At 42.8% G+C, this 17559-nt stretch overlaps 1 pseudogene; it reads right to left on the bottom strand.

Annotated features, from left to right (window-relative positions):
• Positions 1-1641: 1641 nt before the first annotated feature.
• On the bottom strand, positions 1642-2598 carry LOC120383570 (annotated as a pseudogene).
• Between the last annotated feature and the right edge of the window lie 14961 nt (positions 2599-17559).

Genomic DNA, 17559 nt, shown 5'->3' with positions numbered 1-17559 from the left:
CAGCCAGGTAAGCTGCTGTGGGGTTCTGGGGAGCCCGCCTGATGGCTAGCTGGCTGGCAGATGGACTAGCAGGATACCAGGGGGAGACATGCTGGCTAGGCAGTCTGCCTCCCAGCCTGGTTTCCATTGACTGTTTTGACTGAATTGACACATTCCCACAGATAGCTTCAGCTCTGCCCTATCAGCATGATATGACCACCTGTAATCTGGATATAGGCAATCATGAACAGAAAAATCAGAACAAACTTTCCATGGATTATTTATCTATCTATCCCCATACACACTCATCTATCCAGTGACTGATCGATCGATCTGTCATAATATTTCACAATCAAACAGAAATCTGTCCATATGGCAATGTGACATCATGTGTTAGATAAGCAATGGTCCCATCCATCTGTCTGTCTTTCTAATAACAGTACTCTGCTTGGCCATGTCTAGATTTACACAAGATGGTGGATGGAATGCCAGGTCAGCGTATGTACTGGTATTTTGCCACTTACACCAATGTTATATCAAAATGACCCAACACAAGTAACTCAGACCGATGTGTCTGTTGCTGCTGCATTCAACTCAGAGTTTTTGGCCAGAAACTCTTCAGAGTTAATCTGCTGATGTCCGTGGAGCGACTCTGCATTTGCACTAGTCCGGATAAAATGACTACAGAACCCGTACATGCCTTGCACTCTCTTTCTCCAGTCTGCCTTTAGCCATATTTGTATCCTTGTGTGTGTGTTGACTGTTGGCCAAATCCTGATCCCTTCACAGTGAAGAGGCTAAATCCCAGTGAATGGCATCAACATTTGGTCTCATTTTCAAGAGTCAGCTTGTCTTTAGGAAACACTGCAAAACCTTCCCTTCCAAAAAGTCTTTCCACCACAGCAAGAATGACACAGCAGTATGTATGCCGGTATAAAATAATACAAAGATACATATCCACAGCTCTAGGCACTCTTACATATCCTTAATAACGCAATAAAATCCCAGCTGCACTAACAATCATTTCAACAGGATTTCAGCCTTGCAGACACCCTCTTCAGGACCCCTCTCTCATTGTCGGGAGCAAACCTTCAGCTCCCTCAGAAAACCCCATTAAAGAGATGATACATCAGCACCCCCATGAGATGACAAAACATCAACTACTGCATGTAACTAAGCATTCCCTTCCCCCAAATATACCCACCCCCTAAAAAAACAACAAATATCTGGAACAAAGAAACAAACCAATCAACTAACTGATGAAACAAAACAAAACAAAGAATAGACATGCCTACAAACTATAAAACTCCAAACTCTCCATTCCCAAGCAGGGCTTTTTTTACCCAGAAAAGGAGAAGGACCAGAGGTTCCAATAGGGATTATGTTATGGCTACTGATTTTGTGTGGAAGCTGCTCAGATAGCATGATGAGTGGTAGTACAAACTACTAAAATAGCTAGCTAGCTAGATTTTGATCTTTGTACACTGGGGTAAAATTAAAGAATGTTGATTTCAGTGGGGATAGGATTTTTTTTTGTTTGATTGGTTTTTACCACTGTAAATACAGTATTTTTTCACGAAGACTCTGCACACCATGTTCTGATGGAGACAATATTGTCACCTGTTGATTAGGTTTATAAAGAAACACAGATTTATAAGACAATCATGAGAGGAAGGGAGACATTTTATTCTTGGTCAATAACCTGTGCCAAGTCAGTTTCTTCAGGGCAGCTTTGATCTCCTTGTTTCTCATGCTGTAGATGAGGGGATTCATCATAGGATGGACCACGGAATAGAGGACAGTGAGCATGAGATCCAGGCCTGATGCTGATCTGGAGGTGGGTTTCAGGTAGGCAAAGGTGCCAGTGCAAACTAACAAGGAGACGACAATGAGGTGAGGAAGGCAAGTGGAGAAGGCTTTATGCTGGCCCTTCCCAGAGGGGATTCTCAGCACTGTGGTGAAGATCTGAATGTATGACACAATTATTAAAACAAAGCAGCTTAAGCCCAAGAATGCATTAAATGCAATAACCCCAACTTCACTGAGATAGGAGTCAGAGCAAGCGAGCTTGAGTAGCTGAGGGATTTCACAGAAGAATTGATCAACCTTGTTACCTCCACAGAAGGTTATTGTAAATGTGCTCCCAGTGTGCAGAGCAGAATTGAGAACACCACTGATCCAGGCACTGGCTGCCATTTGGACACAAGCTCTCCTGTTCATTACAGTCTCATAGTGCAGTGGTTTGCAGATGGCAACGTATCGATCATACGCCATGACAGTGAGCAGGGCAAAGTCAGCCAAAGCAAAGAAGAAGAAGAGAAAGACTTGGGTGATGCATCCAGAATAAGAAATTGACCTGGTGTTCAATAGGGAATTTGCCATAGACTTGGGGACAGTGACGGAGATGAATCCAAGATCTAGAACAGACAAATTCATCAGGAAGAAGTACATGGGGGTGTGAAGGTGGTGGTCCAGGGGTACTACAGTGATAACGAGTAGATTCCCTATCAGGGCTGCCAGGTAAATAATTAGAAACATCACAAAGTGCAAAATCTGCAGCTCCCGAATGTCAGAGAATCCCAGGAGAAAGAATTCGGTCACGGTGGTTCAGTTGGACATTGTCCTTTTCAATACATCATGTGCTGCCTGTGAAGGGAAGGACAAGGCAATGTCAGGATTAGAGTTCTCTTCCCCTCCAACAATCAGTCCCCTAGTCAGGTGCATTATCACAGCACTGTAAATTGCCATATCTCCCTTAAAGTCAATGGATAGCGCCTGCTTCCATCATCTGAGGATCTGGTCCAAGATGTGGCTTGATAAAATGCAGTGTAAATATGGAACAAATTACAACCCAGACCAAATAATCTTAGGAACGATGCTCGTCCTATTGAGACAATGGAGTGCTATTTCGAGAGGAGACCAAAAAAGTTCAGCTTGTTTAGCCTGGAAAAGTGGAGAATGAGCAGGGGTCTGGTCGCTCTCTGTAAATACATCAGGTGGTAAACATCAGGGAGGGAGGAGATCTATTGCTGCTAAAGGACCATGTTGGTGCAAGAACAACTGAGATATACTGTCTGTGATTACATTTAGGCTGGAGATGAGAAGAAGGTTTGTCCCCATCAGAGGAGGCAGGTTCTGGAACACTATCCCAATTTGAGAAGTTCAGTACAAACAACTTAACTAGTGTCCATGCGGGGCTGGATTAGTTTTTGATGGGGATTATATAACAGGGTTGACAGTGAGAGCAGGGGATTGGACTTGATGACCTAAGAGGGCCCTTCCAGTCATATGTTCTTATGACAAACAGCAGGCTAACAAGTTGGACAGTAAACTAAACTCCTGAAACACCAACACACCCTGATTCCCTCTTTCCAGGAAAAGACACACCACATAGACACACCCAGCACCTTGAGCGCCAGCTTGCCTGTGATGATTCCACATTGAGTTCCGTGCTTAGATGACCTGCTACTTGCTTACAGATTGATTCATGGTACCAAGTCCCAGTTGCACTGCCATCTCTGTGTGATGATGGACTAGGAGTATCATTCTATTACTTCCATGTTGTATCAGTTACCTCTGTGACTTTATGTCTGTTCTGTGAGGGTCAGTGGCAGTCAGGAGATTTGAGTTTTGTTCTTAGTTCTGCCACTGACATTCTCTGTGACCTTGGGCCTGTCACTTCCCCTCCCTGTGCCTCTGTTTCCCCTCCCCCACTTTCTCTGCCTTGTCCACTTGATTGTGTGCTCTTTGGGGGGCGGACTGTGAGGCCTTTCTAAACTAAGGGCTGGGGGGGAAATGACAAGTGCAGAGAAGCACACAGTTCAGGTGGAGACATCCCTTAAGGATGAATTTATTAATGGGGAAGCTCTATATCCTAGTATAGAGGATTGGAAAGATGTTGGTAAAATAAAGGCAAGAGCTAGTGAGGAACAGAGTCCCATTTAAACATAACATATAAAGGCAAGCAACTAAACATTGACAAAATGTGCTCATATGCAAATGTTAAAAGTCCAAATAATAAGATGAGTGAACTCCAGTGCCTGCCATTAAACGAGGATATTGATATAATATGCATTATGGAAACTTGTTGTAATCAATGGGACAGGGTAATACCAAATTAGAAAATATATAGAAATGACAGAGTACGTCACACTGATCAGGGAGTGGCACTACACATTAAAAAAAGCATAGAGTCAAATATGGTAAAAATCTTAACTGAATCAAACTGTGCCATCGAATCTCCATTGATACAAATTCCATGCTTGACTGATAAGAGTACAGCAGTACTACTGACCACCTGGCCAGGATGGTGGCACTCATTGTGAAATGCCAAGGGAGGCTTGAGAGGCAACAAAATGGGAACACACAAAAATAATATCAAGTATCAGAGGGACAGACGTGTTAGTCAGGATCTGTCAAAAGTGACAAAGAGTCCTGTGGCACCTTGTAGACTAACAGAAGTATTGGAGCATAAGCTTTTGTGGGTGAATACCCACTTCATCAGTGATCTACAACCCATCCTGGAAAATAATCCCACACTTTCACAGGCTTTGGGAGACAGGCCAATCCTCGCCCGCAGACAACTCGCCAACCTTAAGTATATTCTCACCAGCAACCACACACCGCACCATGGTAACTCTAACTCAGGAACCAATCCATGCAGCAAGCATCAATGCCAACTCTGCCCACATATTTACACCAGCGACAGCATCACAGCACCTAACCAGATCAGCCATAACATCACCATTTCATCACCACTTGCATGTCCAGCAGTGTAATATATGCCTTCATGTGCCAGCAATGCCCCTCTGCTATGTACATCGGCCAAACTGGACAATCCCTACGTAAATGAATAAATGGAATTGCCATTCCATATTAGGAATGGCAATATACAAAAACTTGTAGGAGAACACTTCAACCCTCCTGGCCACACAATAGCAGATTTAAAAGTAGCCATCCTGCAGCATAAAAACTTCAGTACCAGATTCCAAAGAGAAAGTGCTGAGCTTCAGTTCATTTGCAAATTTGACACCATCAGCTCAGGATTAAACAAAAGCTGTGAATAGCTAGCCAACTACAAAAGCAGTTTCTCCTCCCTTGGTGTTCATACCTCAACTGCGAGAAGAGGGCCTTATCCTTCCTGACTGAACAAACCTCATTATCTCTAGACTGATTCTTCCCTGCATATTTATACCTGCCTCTGGAAATTTCCACCACATGTGTTTGACGAAGTGGGTATTCACCCACGAAAGCTCATGCTCCAATACTTCTGTTAGTCTATAAGGTGCCACAGGACTCTTTGTCACAAAAATAATGGGTGATTTCAACTATCCTCATATTGACAGGGTACATGTCACCTCAGGGCGTGATGCAGAGAGAAAATTTCTAGATGCCACAAATGACTGCTTCTTGGAGCAGCTAGTCTAGGAACCCACAAGTGGAGAGGAAATTCTTAATTTAGTCTTAAGTGGAGCACAGGATCTGGTCCAAAATGTAAATATAGCTGAACTGCTCAGTAATAGTGACCGTATTTAACATCCTTGTAGGAGGGGAAATATGAAAAAACCTCATCAAAGTAACATTCATTTTTAAAAGGGTAATTTACATAAGAATGAAGTGATAGTTAGATGGAAATTAAAAAGAGAAGTCACAAGGGTAAATGCCTGCAAGCAGCATGCAGCACATCGAGGGACATGATCATTCCTCTCTATTCAACGTTGGTGAGGCCTCATCTGGAGTACTGTGTCCAATTTTGGGCCCCACACTAGAAGAGGGATGTGGAAAAATTGGAAAGAGTCCAGCGGAAGGCAACAAAAATGATTAGGGGGCTGGGGCACATGACTTATGAGGAGAGGCTGAGGGAACTGGGATTGTTTAGTCTGCAGAAGAGAAGAGTGAGGGGGGATTTGATAGCTGCTTTCAGCTACCTGAAAGGGGGTTCTAAAGAGGATGGATCTAGACTGTTCTCAGTGGTACCATATGACAGAACAAGGAGCAATGGTCTCAAGTTGCAGTGTGGGAGGTTTAGGTTGGATATTAGGAAAAACTTTTTCACTAGGAGGGTGGTGAAGCACTGGAATGGGTTACCTTGGGAGGTGGTGGAATCTCGTTCCTTAGAGGTTTTTAAAGTCAGGCTTGACAAAGCCCTGGCTGGGATGATTTGGTGGGGGGTTGGTCCTGCTTTGAGCAGGGGGTTGGACTAGATGACCTCCTGAGGTCCCTTACAACCCTGATATTCTATGATTCTATTAAAAACTTCATAATAAAAGCTCAGAATAAATGTATACCCCAAATCAACAAAGACAATAGGAAGACCAAAAAATAAATAAATGGCTAAAGAGCACAGTAATGGAGGCAGTTAGAGGTAAAAAGGAATGTTTAAAAATTTTGAAATCAAATCCTAGGAACACAAACTCTGACAAATAAAATGTAAAGATATAATAAGGCAGGCCAAGAAAGAATTTGAGAAGCAACTTGCTAAAGATGCAATAACTAACAGTAATTTTTTTAAAGTCTATCACAATCAGGAAGCCTGCCAAACAGGCAGTGGCCACTAGACCACAAAAGGTGTTTAAGGAGCACTCAAGAAAGACAAGGGAATTGTCAAGGAGCTAAATGAATTCTTTGCATCAGTCTCCACTGCAGAGGATGTGCGGGAGATACACACATCAAAGCTATTCTTTTTGGTGACAAATCTGAACTACTGTCCCAAACTGGTGTATCAATAGGAGAGGCTTGAGAACAAATTGATAAACTAAACAGTAGTATGTCACCAGGACCAGTTGGTATTGACCCAAGAGTTTTTAAAGAACTCAGATATGAAATTGCAGAAATACTAACTGTAGTAAGTAACCTAGCTCTGAAATCAGCCTCTGCACAAGATGACTGAAAGGTAGCTAATGTCATGTCATTTTTTAAAATGACTATTACAGGCTGTGGAGCCTAACTTCAGTACCGGGCAAATAAGTAGAAACTATAGTAAAGAACAGAATTATCACATAGATGAACACGATTTGATGGGTCAGTGTCAATATGGGTTTTATAAAGGGAAGTCACGCCTCACAATCTATTAGAATTATTTCAGGGTCAACAAGCATGTGAATAAGGCCGATCTGTTGATATGTACTTGGATTTTCAGAAAGCCTTTGACAAAGTCCCTCTCCAAAGGCTCTTAAGGAAACAAGGTAGCCATGGGATGAGAGGGAAGATCCTCCTATGGATCAGTAGCTAGCTGAAAGATTGGAAACAAAGAGCAGGACTAAACAGTCATTTTTCACAATAGAGAGAGGTGAACTGCGGAAGCCCCCAAGGATCTGTACTGGGACTAGTGCTGTTCAACATATTCATCAATGATTGAACAGGGAAGTGGCAAAGCTTGCAGAGGATACAAAATTATTCAAGATAGTTAAGTCCAAAGCAGACTGTGAGGAGTTGCACAGGGATCTCACAAAACTGGATGACAGGACAAACAAACGGCAAATGAAATTCAATCTTGATAAGTGCAAAGTAATGCACTTTGGAAAAAATAATTATATATATATAAAATGATGGGTTCTAAATTAACTACTGCCATCCAACAAAGAAATTCACTATTGCCATCGGGCAAACAGAGCCAGAGGCAAAGGCAGACACAGAGAGCTAGAGCCGGAGTCAGGAAAGGGAAAGAACTGGACTGTATTCCCCGAATGGCGGGGGTGGGGGAGCAGGTTGTGTGATTCAGCCGGAGGGCTGGGTCACTGAAGGCCCGGCTGGGAACCATTGGCCGGAGTGGAGGGGGTGCATCCCATTAACAACAAAGAAAAGGTTCACACCCAACACAAACAATAATAAAGGGGGAAGCAGAACCAAGAAAGGGGGCACCCATGGAAGGTTGGTTTGGCCCAGAAGAATGGAAATAGAGAGTTGTGTTCAGGCATGTCAGGAGCGAGCATAGGGCCTCATGGGCAGATGGGTGCCGGAAGATGTGCGACCTTGCTATAGGTAGGTTCATGGAGAATATCTATCAATGATTAGTAGCTAAGATGGTCAGGGATGCAACCCCATCCTTGTGGCGACCCTAAACCTCTGACTACCAGAATCCAGGACTGGAAGACAGGAATGGATCACTCCAAAGTTGCTCTGTTCTGTAAACTCCCCTGATGCTCTGGTAGAGACCACAGTTGGAGACAGTATACTGGGCAAGATATATCGTGTTCTGACCTAGTCTGGCAGCTCTTATGTTTTTGTGTTCTTGTGTCTTCATATGTGTATGTTCCATGTGCCCATTTACAGCATTTGTGCTCATCTGGCAGCAATGTTATTCACTAGGTATGGTGCTAGACCAGTAAGCCTGGTTTCTAAACCCATTGCACTCTCATATGTCCATGGGCAGTGCCAGGATATATTGGCTGCTTAATTCAGTTCTGACCCTGGGTTTAAAACCGATAGTCTGTATAACACATATAATTTAGCTTTATGCTTTGCTTCTTATTCAGTTTTGCCATCCTGCAACTATACCTTTGAATCAAGAATAAAAATGGATGCAATAGAGTCAATGGGTTCAAAATTATGGTATCATTGGACAATATTAGTGCTCCCCAAACTTGTTTAAAGTTAAGTTTCCAATTTGGGGTGGTCAGAAATTTTCTACTTAAATTGTTTTCAGAGAAAAATTTGGTTTTCAATTAAACAAACTTTCGTGGGAAAATAGGGGAGACTTTCCATGAAAATTTGTTTAATTGAAAACCCAGTTTTTGGGGCAGTTTTTCAATGAAAATATTCAGCCTTCAATGGTTTTTCGCTCAAAATGTTTGTTTCTCAGTTGCCAAACCCCCCAAATTTGGGGATTTTGGGGACTTCTAAAAAAAGTCATTTTTTCTATTGAAAATACTTTGACTCACTCTAGGTGTTAGATGAAATTGATAGTATAAAATATTTAAAGTGTTCCAATTGCAGTTCATATTTATAGTCATAAATGTGTCCTGTGCATTAATACTCTAACATATTTAATTGAAAAAGCAAACTTACTGTGTTGGTCTTTGTGGAATTTTTGTCAGCTCATGATGCATTTGATCCTCCAGTTCTAGGAATCATTGGTCGTTATCTATCTATCTATCTATCTATCTATCTATCTATCTATCATTCAACCAACACAGTGTTATCCAACACTCTTTTCCATGTCACTCCACCAGATTTCCTGAGTTGTTGAGTCTCTCTGCAGTTCCTAGCAGACAGGGATCCACTCCACAGAGAGGTGCTCCCTGCTTCCTTCCTTGGGCAGGCTGAGCTGAAAGGTGATAGACTAAATGGGATCTGGGACTGAAAGTTCTTCCCAGCTCTAGAGCTGATCCTCACTTGTGCAGACTTTAAACATGGTCACAGCCCAGGATGTCCCTGCTCTGGGGCTAAATAGCTGAATCTGGTCTCCAGGTCTGTGAGCCCAGCTTTGTCTTCGTCGCTGGATCAAACCACCCCGACAACCTACCCTAGCTGACCCTAACCCCATAGAAGGGGAACATGATGCCCCTGGATCTCACACAGTGACAGCATCCCTGGAAGGATCCTTGCCTAAAGCAAGGCAGGGTTGAGGCTCAAAGTGTGCCCCAAGGTGTTTACAGAATAATATATATAGCACAGACATATGACCTAAAATAGCTCAGAGCCTGGTGGCACCAAAAGCTCAGCTGGCCTGGAATAGCCTGTTCCTTCATTAACTCCACATAATTACCTCTGGGTGAACAGAGATGTTTTTCTCCTGCATTGCATCAGCATCTCTTTGTATACAGCCACCAGAAGAACCTATAGCTCAGGCTGCCTTGGGTGTTTGAAGTTTGTCGCTAAGAGGTACCCAGAGGCAAAGACTAAAAATGAAAGGCCAGGCCCTGAGCTGCTGTAAATCAATCCAGTTCCCTTGATTTCAGATAGAGTGAAATCTGGGGTGTTGGGGGCAGCAGGAGGCCCCTGGTGGAAGTGAGCGGTGGAGGAGCAGCAGGGAGACAGGGGTGAAAAGGGAGAGTAGGAGGAGGGAGAAGGGTTTGGAGATGGGGGATTAGGGCGATTCTAAAAGATGAGTTTAATGGGAAATGAAGCTTGGGGGAATGGTGCACAGTGACAGGGAAGGTTTCGGGGATGTGGGGCTTTGGGGAGTGCAGGGTTTTGGCAGGGCGATTTTTAGAGGGGTGTTTATTTGCGTGGTTGTGTGATGGGTGGTTCATTTGGAGAGATGGGTGCTGGTGTGGCAGGGAGGTGGGATGGATGGGGGCTGTGGCAGGAGGACTTTTTTAGTTTATTTGGGGTTAGGGAAGGTTGGGGGATGTTTATTTGGGGATGTGGTAGAAGGGGATTGGATGGGTTTAAGCAGGGACTAGAGGATTATTTGGGGTAGGGTGGTGGCCTTGGGAGGGAGGTTGAAGAGAGTTGGGTAGGACAGAGACCGGCTTGTTCAGCATGAAACTCCAGAATGGTCAGGCATAAATGAAGATGAAAGGGCAGAAAATAAAGCACACAACCATAGTCTGGGCATGGATGATGAACAGAGCCTTGCCCTTCCTTTCTGTGATGTGCATCCTTATTTTGACCAAGATGATGATGCTTGAGAATATCAAAATACTGAATATGACTGTGATGATCAGCCCCTTACTGGAGACTGTCGGAAGCTTCACCATTACGGTGCCTATGTAGGCCGGTTTGAGGACTTGAAAAAGATTTGGGGGTTGTAGTAAAAAATCAGCTGAACATGAGTTCCCAGGGTGATGCTATGGCCAAAAGAACTAATGCAATCCTGGGATGCATAAACAGGGGAATCTGAAATAGGAGTACAGAGGTTGTTTTGCCTCTATATTTGGCCCTGGTGCGACCACTGTTGGAAAGTTATGTCCAGTTCTGGTGCCCAAGAATCAAGAAGGATGTTGATAAATTGCAGAGAATTCAGAGAAGAGACACAAGAATGGTTAAAGGATTAGAAAACATGCCTTATAGTGATAGACTCAAGGAGTTCAATCTATTTAGCTTAACAAAGTGAAGGTTAAGGGGTGACTTGATTCCAGTCTGTAAGTATCATGGGGAACATATATTTAATAATTGGCTCTTCAATCTAGCAGAGAAAGACAGAACACGATCCAATGGCTGGAAGTTGTAGCTAGACACATTCAGACTGGAAACAAGGCAGTCCTCCCTCCCCCCACACACACCATATCCCACACACGCACTAGTTCATTATTGTCAGGTAGCACATGGATTTGTTGATGGTCACATATCAGTCAATCACCATCACCACAAGGAAAAAGACCTCCGCAACACCAGTGAAAGGGAAGAACAACATCTGGGCAAAGCAGCTAGCCAAGGAGGTGGCCTTGTGTTCAGAAAGAAACCCTGACAATTTAGAAGGAATGGTGCTGCAGTTATAGGTGACATCTGAAAAGGCCAACTTGTTCAGGACAAAATATATAACTGTGTGAAGAAGAGTCAGAGACTACAGTGGCAATGATGGTGATGTTCCCCAGTCAGGTCATCATACAGAATAACCAAGAAAAGGAGGAGTTGCAAACTTTATCTCTGGCAGAGACCCAAGAAGACAAATTCCATCACTGTGGTGGCGAGGCTCTCTTGTTCCATTCAGTGACTTTACCATATACCTGCGGAAAGAAGATTAACAACAACATTAGAGCTAGAAATAATATTCAAAATTTAAAAAAAAAACAACGTTGTGGCTACTGTAGTGTAGACAAGTACTACAGGAATGGAAGGGGTTCTTCCATCACTGTAGTAAATCCATCTCTGCAAGAGGCAGTAGCTAGGTTGATGGAAGAATTCTTCAGTCTGCACTCGGGCTTAGTTCGATTTAACTGCATCTCTCACACCCCAGATCTTAGATCAGTTTAACTACATTTTTCACACTATTGAACAATGTAGCTAGGTTGACCTAACTTCCTAGTATAGGCAACAGGGACAGCCCTAGGTATTTTGCCACCCCAAGCACAGCAGGCAGGCTGCCTTCGGTGGCTTGCCTGCGGGAGGTCCCCGGTCCCGCGGATTAGGTGGCACGCCTACGGGAGGTCCACCGAAGCCGCGGGACCAGCGGACCCTCCGCAGGCAAGCCGCCGAAGGCAACCTGCCTGCAGCCCTCGCGGCGACCGGCAGAGTGCTCCCCATGGCTTGCCGCCCCAGGCACAAGCTTGGCACACTGGTGCCTGGAGCCACCCCTGATAGGCAAGCCCAGATACAGAGGAAACATTAATGACATAATGTTCTTGTAATTATTGTAACTCTAGATGGGGTTGAACCCCCACCTCTCCTTCCAAAAAATCAAGACAATTTTTGATAATTTCTAAACACATTTCTGTTCATTATATTTCATAATTAATTGGTTATGTTTTTCATTGTCCAAAATTTTCCACAGATTTTTTTCCTTTTTCCAATTCTTTTTTTGTCATTTAAAGACTATGTTTTTCAAAAACAATTATTTTTAAAATTTGAAAATAATCTCATCATTGGCACAAGGAAATCAATGAAAATTGACAATGCAACTTTGAACATCAAAAGCAAGAACCCAAAGATGGTGACTGAACACAGAGAAAGATGAGATTCCCAAAGATGCCTAGAGGATTTAGAAGCCCAATCACTATTAATTTTGGGTGGCCACAGCTAATTTCCTTCGTTTTCTTTCTTAGCTCTTCTCTGTGAGGTGGGGGGTGTGTGAAAGGGCTTAAGGGCACCCCACAGGGAGGAATTTCCAAGTGCTCCATCCTGGGTTCAAAGGTGGTTTTGTTGCATTTGTGTGGTGGCAGCATTTACCAAGCCAAGGTCAGAGAAAAGCTGTAACCTTGGGAGTTTAATAGTTGCCACTCCAGGCTACCAGCTAGTTAAATCACATGCACAAACATCTTAGGACACCAAAAATCCAATCCTGTTCTTTAAAAAGGTACATTTTATTAAAACAAAAAGAAAGAAAATACATCTGGAACTTAGGCTTTTGCTAGATTTTAAAAGAGAAATTCCAAAAATCAAGCACACAAAATATCTTTATTGGGAGTTCTGTTTAAAGGTTACAAGAAAATAAAAGCATCTGGGGTTAGCACAGAGGAGTCCACAAGACAATAAGAAATAAAAGAAATAAACCTAATCACATCTAGCTAAACATTATGATCTACTTACGCAGCTGGAGTTCAGATAAGTAGTGCTAGGCATTATCTTATGACTTATAATCATACCTGGCTTAGCTGGTTGCCCTGTCCCTTCATCCCAGAGAGACAGAAAAAGGGAAAGTTTCTTTCCCAATTTTAAAAAGTTCTACCTTCCCATCAGGGGCGGCTCTAGACATTTCGCCGCCCCAAGCATGGCGGCATGCCGTGGGAAGCGCTCTGCCGGTCGCCGGTCCCGCGGCTCCGGTGGACCCTCCGTAGGAGTGCCTATGGAGGGTCCGCTGGTCCCGTGGCTCCACCGAATCCGTGCGGGACCAGTGGACCCTCCGCAGGCATGCTTGCGGAAGGTCCACCGCAGCCGCCTGCCGCCCTCCCAGTGACCATCAGAGAGCCCCCCCGCGGCATGCCACCCCAAGCACATGCTTGGCATGCTGGGGTCTGGAGCCGCCCCTGCTTCCCATTAGCTCTTTTGGTCAGGTGCCCACTTTTTTTTCCTTTACCTGGGGGACTTTTAACCCTTTACAGGTAAAGCAAGTAAAGAACAGCTACCAAGAGGGATTTTACAGCTAACTGGCTGGTTGGGTGTCCATCAAAGGAAGCTATCCCCCTCCATTTTATTTATTACAGCATCCATAGAGATGAGGCATTTAATTAACAATGAAGCATTATTCACATATCCAAATCTTCAACCTTTATAATCCTGTGTTTGTACCATACTTTTGAAACTACTCCACACTATTTCAGAGGAGGTGAAGCTATTCCACCAATGAAATGCCCAAATTTGCAACGTTGGCTGGAATCAGGCATTTTCCTACATCCTACCCACTATCCTTCCACCATATGGATGAATAGATGTGTCACTCAAGTTAAATTTCTCCAATACGGTTATGCCAACTCAATGCCCCCAACAATATAATAATTGGTATAATACAGAAATTGAAGTACAGCTACAATTTTGGAAAGGTTTCCAAAGCCCTTTAATAAAGCAACAAGGATGAGAGAAAAGAAGCTCAGGCCTTGGCATGTCCATATGGAATAGAACAGATGCTGAGAACTTAAAATAAACAGCATCATCAATGGGGTAGAAAAGGCAATAAAAACTGTGGGAGGTATTAGCAACCTGTGTCTTAATCAACATGCAATAACGATTGATAACATGCATTTGATTGCTCAAGGGTTTGAACAGCTCAGTGCTACTATCCTCTCAATTATCAATAGTTTGGAAAATTATCATAGAATCATAGAACTGGAAGGGACCTTGAGAGGTCATCTAGTCCAGTCCCCTGCACCCAAGGCAGGACGAAGTATTCTCTAGACCATCTCTGACAGGAGTTTGTCCAACCCACTCTTAAAAATCTCCAATGATGGAGATTCCACAACCTCCTTGGGCAATTTATTCCAGTGCTTAACCACTCTGACAGTTAGGAAGTTTTTCCTAATGTCCAACCTAAACCTCCCTTGCTGCAATTTAAGTCCATTGCTTCTTATCCTATTCTCAGAGTTTAAGAAGAACAATTTTTCTCCCTCCTCCTTGTAACAACCTTTTATGTACTTGAAAACTGTTATCATTTCCCCTCTCAGTCTTCTCTTCTCCAGAATAAATAAACCTATTTTTTTAAATCTTCCCTCATAGGTCATGTTTTCTAGACCTTTAATTATATTTGTTGCTCTTCTCTGGACTTTCTCCAATTTCTCCACATCTTTCCTGAAATGTGAGGCCCAGAACCGGACACAATACTCCACTTGAGGCCTAATCAGTGTGGAATAGAGAGAAAAAATTAGTTCTCATATCTTTCTTATAACACTCCTGCTAATACATCCCAGAATGATGTTTTCTTTTGTTGCAACATTGTTACACTTTTGACTCATATTTATTTTGTGATTCATTATGACCCCCAGATCACTTTCCACAGTACTCCTTCCTAGGCAGTCCTTTCCCATTTTGTATGTGTGCAACTGATTGTGCCTTCCTAAGTGGAGTACTTTGCACTTGTCCTTATTGAATTTCATCACATTTACTTCAGACCATTTCTCCAGTTTGTCCAGATCATTTTGAACTATAATCCTATCCTTCAAAGCACTTGGAACCCCTCCCAGTTTGGTATCATCCACAAACTGTATAAGTGTACTCTCTATACCATTATCTAAATGATTGATGAAGATATTGAACCGAACTGGACCCAGAACCGATCCCTGTGGGACCCCACTCATTACACCCCTCCAGCATGACTGTGAACCACTGATGATTACTCTCTGGGAACAGTTTTCCAACCAGTTTTGGACCCACCTTATAGTAGCTCCAGCTAGGTTGTATTTCCCTAGTTTGTTTATGAGATGGTCATGCGAGACAGTATCAAAAGCCTTACTTTTCCCCATCCACAAGGCTTGTTACCCTGTCAAAGAAAGCTATCAGGTTGGTTTGACACAATTTGTTATTGACAAATCCATGCTGACTGTTAGTTATCACCTCTTTATCTCCTAGGTGTTTGCAAATTGATTGCTTAATCGTTTGCTCCATTATCTTTTTGGGTATAGAAGTTAAGCTGACTGGTCTGTAATTCCCCGGGTTGTCCTTATTTCCATTTTTATAGATGGGCACTATATTTGCCCCTTTCCAGTCTTCTGGAATGTCTCCTGTCTTCCATGACTTTTCAGAGATAATCACTAATGGCTCAGATATCTCGTCAGTCAGCTCCTTGAGTATTCTAGGATGCATTTTATCAGGTTCTGGTGATTTGTCTAATTTGTCTACGTATTTTTTGACTTGTTCTTTCCCTATTTTATCCTCTAAGCCTACCTCATTTTCACTGGCATTCACTATGTTAGACGTCCAATGATGTTTTGTTGGCAGTGGCCTGTGTAGCCTATAGAGACAGAATAATTGAAATAATCAAAGTTTGCTACAAATGAGGCTACAAAATTGCCCCTGCCTATTAAATCTCACAGCTATTCTAAGACAGATATAGGAACAAGGCATAGAGAATGTGACCCCAGATTTCTTACACTTTGCTAAATTTGATAGGGTTTCAGTCCCGAACAGTGATAACAGTTAAAGTATTATTTATATTATGATGGCTATTACAAGGAGGACTCAAGCCTCAGTTAAGGTATATTAGGATAACAGTATAGGAAACTTGAGAAACAACACTTATGTGCAACATTATCCTAATGTGCACCTGGTAACAAAAACAGCTCTGGAAATCATCCAGGCCTGCTGTACAAAGAATAATGGGTGGTGGTTGTGCGAGTGCTATGCTACTATTGACATTAATACCAAAGAGGGCTGGGCTCAATTGGTACAAAAAGAATTGGTCAATGAGGTAGTACAAGCAAATGATGTAGTTTGTGCATTGGGATATTCTAAGTTCACAATGCATGGACAAAGCTGTCCTGGAAACATCACAGGTTTCTGTGAAAAAGGTAACTAATACAGTCCAAATTGGGACTCATTCACTCTGGCCAGCAAGTGGCATAAGCACTCTCACTGAACTCATTGCCCATCCTGGTACATCAGTGATTTACTGGTCAAATTGTTCCCCTCTGTTATGCAATTACAGTCAGATATCCATGATTTGGTAACACGGACCAAAGAAGTGTTGATACCCATAGCTAACCTAATTCAACAACAAATAGAGGAAATAGAAAGAGTACAAGAGGAGATGGAAACACCTTGGTAGGCAATTCCAGAAGATGTTACCCTGCACCCAATAGTCAGAACACTCAGCCTACTACTGATGGTGATATAGGCAGTAACTGTGATTGCCCTAATAGGAATGTGTTGCTATCTGTGATATCCAAATAAAAGGGCTAGATTATATGGAGATATACCCATCTCATAGAACTAGAAGGGACCCTGAAAGGTCTTTAAGTCCAACCCCCTGCCTTCACTAGGCAGGACCAAGTACTGATTTTGCCCCAGATCTCTAAGTGGCCTCCTCAAGGATTGAATTTGTAACCTGAGGTTTAGCAAGCCAATGCTCAAACCACTGAGCAATCACTCCCCCCTACAGCATCAGCTTAGAAAGGGAATGGCTTTGGCTATTAACAAACCCATGGTAGTGGATAAGATTTAAATATTTACATGATCATTCATATTTATTAGGGATTTCTATGTTATTCGATGTGTTTTTATATTTTTATGTTTGAGTATAGGCATATATATTACTTCTATACTAATTATTTTAGGACTAGGGACGTGCCTTCAAGGCTCAATCATAAAATTACACCTCTTAATCAAAATCCTGGACCTAACACTGCCAGGCCCACTATATGGCACTAGCAAAATTGAAAAAAGAAAACTGTCCACCAGTCATACGAGGGAATGTGCAGACCAAGGGACAAATGGGGCATGAATGTATGGATGGTAATGTAAGGTGACCATCTAACCATCTAACAGTGTTTAGCCCACTTGGTCATCTTCAGTTCATGCATTATGCTTTTCTGGAAGGATGGGTAAAACATC

Source organism: Mauremys reevesii, linkage group 15, assembly GCF_016161935.1.
Source record: "Mauremys reevesii isolate NIE-2019 linkage group 15, ASM1616193v1, whole genome shotgun sequence".
Taxonomy (NCBI): Eukaryota; Metazoa; Chordata; order Testudines; family Geoemydidae; genus Mauremys; species Mauremys reevesii.
Note: the sequence above shows the minus strand (reverse complement) of the source record. Positions and strands in the feature narration are given on the sequence as shown.